Source organism: Panulirus ornatus, chromosome 30 (genome assembly GCF_036320965.1).
Source record: "Panulirus ornatus isolate Po-2019 chromosome 30, ASM3632096v1, whole genome shotgun sequence".
Lineage (NCBI taxonomy): Eukaryota > Metazoa > Arthropoda > Malacostraca > Decapoda > Palinuridae > Panulirus > Panulirus ornatus.
Window position 1 is genome coordinate 25,129,911 of NC_092253.1, and position 6,069 is coordinate 25,135,979.

General features: G+C 35.9%; 1 protein-coding gene across 3 annotated transcripts in view; it reads left to right on the forward strand.

The window, feature by feature from the left end:
* Nucleotides 1–5,743, forward strand: part of LOC139758506 (succinyl-CoA:acetate/propanoyl-CoA:succinate CoA transferase) — a 78,497-nt gene extending 72,754 nt beyond the window's left edge. For all 3 annotated transcript variants that reach the window (XM_071680006.1, XM_071680004.1, XM_071680005.1), the window contains one exon: nucleotides 889–5,743. The gene's annotated coding sequence lies outside the window, so the exon portion shown is untranslated. The remainder of the gene's footprint in view (nucleotides 1–888) is intronic.
* The last annotated feature ends 326 nt before the right edge of the window (nucleotides 5,744–6,069 follow it).

Consider the following 6,069-nt stretch of genomic DNA (forward strand, 5'->3'; position numbering starts at 1 on the left):
TATTGATTGAGGAGGTGAAGGCATGTACAGAACATCAGCTTGGAGAGGAGCAGTATGGTTTCTGAAGTGGTAGAGGATGTGTGGATCAGATTTTGCTTTAAAAATATGTGAGAAATACTTGGAAAAATAAATGGATATGTAATGTCGTATTTACAGATCTGGAGAAGGCATATAATAGGTTGATAAGAGATATTTTGTCTTAAAATCATATGGTATGGGAGGTAAGCTGTTTTATCTTAAGAATATGTGGTGTGGGAGGAAAGCTGCAAGAAGCAAAGTTTTTACCAAGGGTGTAAGGCTTGTGTATGAATAGGAAGAGAGGAGAGTGAATGATTCCAAGTGAAGGTTGGTCTGCGGCACAGGTGTGTGATGTCGCCATGGTTGTTCAGTTTGTTGATGGGTGGGGTGATAAGGGAGGTAAATGCAAGAGTCTTAGAGACAGGGGTGAGTATGCAGTCTGTAGGGGATGAGAGGACCTGGGAAGTGAGTCAGTTGTTCTTTACTTATGATACAGCACTGGCGGTAGATTTGTGTGACAAACTGCAGAAGTGGGTGACTGAGTCTGGAAGAAGAGTGTGAAAGGAGAAAGTTGAGAGTGAATGTGAATAAAAGCAAGATTATTAACTTCAGCAGGGTTGAGGGACAGGTTAGCTGGAATGTGAGTTTGAATGGAGAAAAATTGGAGGAAGTAAAAGGTATTAAGTGTATTAGATATCTAGGAGTGGAAATGGCAGGGAGTGGAACCATGGAAACAGAAGTGAGTCATAGGATGGGGGAGGGGGTGAAGGTTTTGAGGATTGACATAAAGGAAGGGGGTTAAAGGTGAGTGTTCATATTAAATTACAGAAGAATAAGTTTACTGAGTATACCTGGTAAGTTGTATGGGAGGGTATTGATTGAGGAGGTGAAGGCATGTACAGAACATCAGCTTGGAGAGGAGCAGTATGGTTTCTGAAGTGGTAGAGGATGTGTGGATCAGATTTTGCTTTAAAAATATGTGTGAGAAATACTTGGAAAAACAAATGGATATGTAATGTGGTATTTACAGATCTGGAGAAGGCATATAATAGGTTGATAGAGATGTTTTGTCTTAAAATTATATGGTATGGGAGGTAAGCTGTTTTATCTTAAGAATATATGGTGTGGGAGGAAAGTTGCAGGAAGCAAAGTTTTTACTAAGGGTGTAAGGCTTGTGTATGAGTAGGAAGAGAGGAGAGTGAATGATTCCAAGTGAAGGTTGGTCTGCGGCACGGGTGTGTGATGTCGCCATGGTTGTTCAGTTTGTTGATGGATGGGGTGATAAGGCAGGTAAATGCAAGAGTCTTAGAGAGAGGGGTGAGTATGCAGCCTGTAGGGGATGAGAGGACCTGGGAAGTGAGTCAGTTGTTCTTTACTTATGATACAGCACTGGTGGTAGATTTGTGTGACATACTGCAGGAGTTGGTGACTGAGTCTAGAAGAAGAGTGTGAAAGGAGAAAGTTGAGAGTGAATGTGAATAAAAGCAAGGTTATTAACTTCAGCAGGGTTGAGGGACAGGTTAGTTGGAATGTGAGTTTGAACAGAGAAAAATTGGAGGAAGTAAAGTGTATTAAGTGTATTAGATATCTAGGAGTGGAAATGGCAGGAAGTGGAACAATGGAAACAGAAGTGAGTCATAGGATGGGGGATGGGGTGAAGGTTCTGGGAGTGATGAATTATGTGTGGAAAGAGAAAACATTATCTTGGAGAGCAAAAGTGGGTATGTATGATGGAATACTAGTCCTAACAATATTATATAGATGCAAGACATCTATATAAGGCTGTGCAAAGGAGGGTGGATGTGTTAAAAATGAAAGGGGACAATTTGTGGTATGAGGTGATTTGATAAAGTAAGTAATGAAAGGGTGACAGAGATGTGTGGTAATAAAAAATTTGTGATTGAGGAAGCAGAAAAGGGTGTGTTGAAACGATTTGGACATATGAAGAAATGATGACAAAGAGGATTATATGTGTCAAAAGTGGAGGAAACAAGAACAGGGAGACCAAATTGGAGATGGAAGGATGGAGTGAAAAAGATTTCGAGCAATTGGGGACTGAATATGAAGGAGGATGAAAGATGTGCTTGAGATAGAGCATGTGAAGCATCTTGGGTAAACCATGGAAAGTTCTGTGGAGCTTGGTTGTGGATAGGGTGCTGTGGGTTTTTGCATTACACACGACAGCTAGCTCTTCCTTGTGACGTGGGAAACGGGAATCTAGTATGAAAAAATCATTTAGAAAATGCAAAATTTTGATAAACAGTAGGTATTCACTATTTTGTAAAGTTGAGACTAAGCCCTTTATAGTATAATGGATCTTACAAAATAGTGACATCATTTCCACCGTCCAAACCATCCCCACAGATATATGTAAACCACTGTTATGATACAAACAGCCTCTTTTAGTAGTTTCGTTTATTATTCAATCTTTAGCAGTGATAACCATTATCCATAACTTCCTTCTGAAACAACCTAGATGTTTTTGGTATTGTATATAACTTTGTTTTCAGTACCCCATACTCCACCACTTCTTTGTTGGTTTTCCTTTAACAAGCATCTCTTGTAATGCTGGTCATATTTTACATTTCTTTCTACAAGATCCAGCAGATATTGAGGCTGTGCTCAGGTGGCATTATGAAGTATATAAGAAACAGTATAAGTATCTAACCATTACACAGTACAAAATCTGTCTGGTATCTCATTGAAGTTTGAAGGTGATGCACTTGGGCTAAACTGATCTGATGATTTGTTGTCATTGGTTTGCCTTTGTTATTTTACAGATTCATATTTTTGCATCAACAATTTTGTGAAATATCCTGAATTTCTTTATACCAAGTGCAATGTAGTGAGATTGCAGTACTTGCTCAATAAGTAATGTTAATTAAATTTGTAACCCAGCTCCTACAGACTTCTGCTATTTGCACATGGGCACAACTCTGAAAAACTCATGGAAAGTGGGATATGAAAGCATTTTTAAAGACACTATATTGCACCTTCTATAAGGTTCCCTGGAAGTTAACTTTTGTTGACCTTAGCTGTTAAGTGTTCCTAGACTCTGCAAGCTAACAATAACACCACAAGTGAGAAGTCATCTTTGATGAAGCTGTACCATTGTCATTGGACAGAAAGGAGAACAGCCTCATCAAGGACCTTTCCATCCCATATGGGGTTACCATACTTTGCCCAGGCTTGGAGAACAGCCTTGAAAATGCAGGAGCCACATAAAAGGGGTGCTAGGATTGCAGTACTAATAAATTTGTTTATGAGGCAGATGATTTTGAATAACAAAGATTACAGTACTAACAAAGCTGTTGATATGGTAGATAATTTTAAACAATCAGGTTACTGTTTTCTGTCCAAAAGCTATTTCTTGTATTTGAAAGTACGTAACATGTCGAATTTAAAAATATTTAAAACAATGAAGCCATAAGCATATGTATGTTTCCAAGACTAAGCAACATTGTTCAGATTATTTGCCTATTGTTTGCAGAGTGAGGTTGTGGTATATCTGAAGGGAATATGGTAAAAGTTGCATTATGAAATGTTTTATTTCTCATATATGTAAAGAGGGCAAAGGAAGAGAATCAAGAAGATTGTTGGGACGATTAGTAAAATTAATTTAGGTACATTACTGATGTGGAATGCTTGGGATGTAGACATTGCATAATTTTTTACTTGCTGTGCATTCAGTAATTTTCCAGGACTGTAACACTAATTCAGTAGCTTCTGTGTTATTTGTCTTGTAATAGGTGTAAGCACAGTGTCATAATATTTGTAAACTGAATACCAACCAAAGATGTTTTCACAAAATTTTCCAAACTTTCTGAAGCTTCTGGAATTCTGATGTCTGGATTATTTTATATACCTGTATTATGGACATTCTGGAGTTTAAGAATCTAGCCCAGCACTGATTGGGGTTGCAAAGTGACAGTGGCTGAGCGAAGTATAACTCCTATCTATGTTTTCACTTATATATTTTTTTTTAGGTTTTGGAAATTCTGTTTTGAATAGAATATTACTCTTTGTATACAGTAGGTAGTAGTGTTCAATTATTCTTTGAATAAATGTTAGCAGATGAAAAGACTTGCATATTGAAAAGGAGCACACTGTTTGTGCGATAACTTCCGAGTCCATAAACAATAGACTGTGAATGATCAGGGATCTTAATTTATGTAGCATTCAACTGGTGTAACTACTATTGATATCTGTACATCACATGCATGTACATTATAAGAAATTTATGATATTTTGGTAAATATGTAATACTGATAAGGTTACCATTGAGTAACTCATGGAAATAGAAGAAAATTGTATTAGTGGGCTCCTACAGTTTTTAGAATTGAATAGAAGGGTACTGATGAGATTTAAATAATTTTTTATGCAACGATAGTAAAAACAATAGTGATAAGGGATATGATGTAGAATAATTAGGGGGTTGAATGGCATAAAATTATGAATGATACTTCTTGAAGTCTAATTAAACTTGTGGAGATCTCGCCTAATTTCTTCATGCAGCTGCCTATACTGTAATTTTGATGAAAGGTTTTTGCCATGTGGCCAGCAAACAAGCATGTCCATCAAATATCCTTTACCATATAGTGGAGCAGAATGTAGTAAATGATATTAATGTTGTTGTAACATTGATTAATGATAAACCTTGGTTGCTTAGGGAAAATTAGGTGTCTTTTTGCTCCTAAAAGTGTTCCACACTTTTCCACAGTTTAACCCAGTATTTCCCCTACCTTATTGCATCACTTCTATGAAGTGTTAAGAGTCCATTGATATGATTTTCTTGCACTCCTGTAGGTATTTTCTGTTACCTTAAAATACATGATTATAATTATGTTCTGTTTTTCGGACAACTTTAAGAACATTGCATTCTGAGTGTCTGTGACAGTAAGATACAGTGTAAAATGATGGAAAGATTTACATATCCATTGTCATTACCTAAACTGAAAAATTTATTTTGGTTTTTGTTTACAATTGTAATCAAAATATTGGGGAAGGTTCAGTGTTTGCCTCCTCATTTTGGATGTGGAGAGAAATGTGTTTACTGTCTGCATCATATTTATACATCTTATTAAGTCCATATCTTCCATCTTTTTTTTCAGAGCATATTTCGTATAAGGTAGAAGGAATGATATTTACAGATGGGAAGTGCATGTTCATTCTACTGAAGATGGTCATTCTTCTCAGTATTGAGACATGATGCATGCCAAAAGAGGATTTTGAGAGGAATATTTGTTAGTCGTCATTCAATAGTCAGTTACGATGCTGTGATTTATCAATACTTGCACCAGAGTGTCATAGTTTATGCACTGCCTTTCAAAATAATCATTGTATAGATTGTTAGCTGAATGTTGTATGTTAGAAATTTAGGCATTATACAGATATATTTTTCTGGGGGTATTGTATTGTCTGTGATTATGGATAGTGTGCAGTTCATTAAAGTGCTAAGTATTTATTTTGGAGTAATTTTGGAATGGAATATTTTGTATCCTGAAAAAAATTTTATATACAAATATGGAACTGTTTTGCTAAATATCTTATTGATGAAGCACATACAATATAAAGAATATGAAGATTTGAATCTTGAACCCAGCAAATGTTTCATGATATATTTAACCAAAAACAGGACAGTGATATGTAATTTTGTTCCTCATCAGTCATTACTATAAAGTTATGTATTACCTTTTAAAATAACAATCATATCCATACATACAAATCTTATTATCCTCTTCAGCTGGCAGGATGATTACATATCGCCAAAGATTTTTTTTCCTTTCCAAGTGAATTTTTCATATACAGTCAGAATCTTATTATGTGTAGACTCCTCCTAGAATACTTTGCTCATAAATATTCCACACATTCAAAGAATATGTCAGAATCCACACTAAAGTGCAGAAAACATTAAGAAAGATTTTAGAGATTGGCTGTCAAATAAGCAGTCACAATTTGACCCTAATGTTCAGTGAAAAGTTTTGAGTTTCTTCTATCCACGTATATGAGCCACTGTAAATGATGCAAGTTAGCATAAAGATACATAGTAAC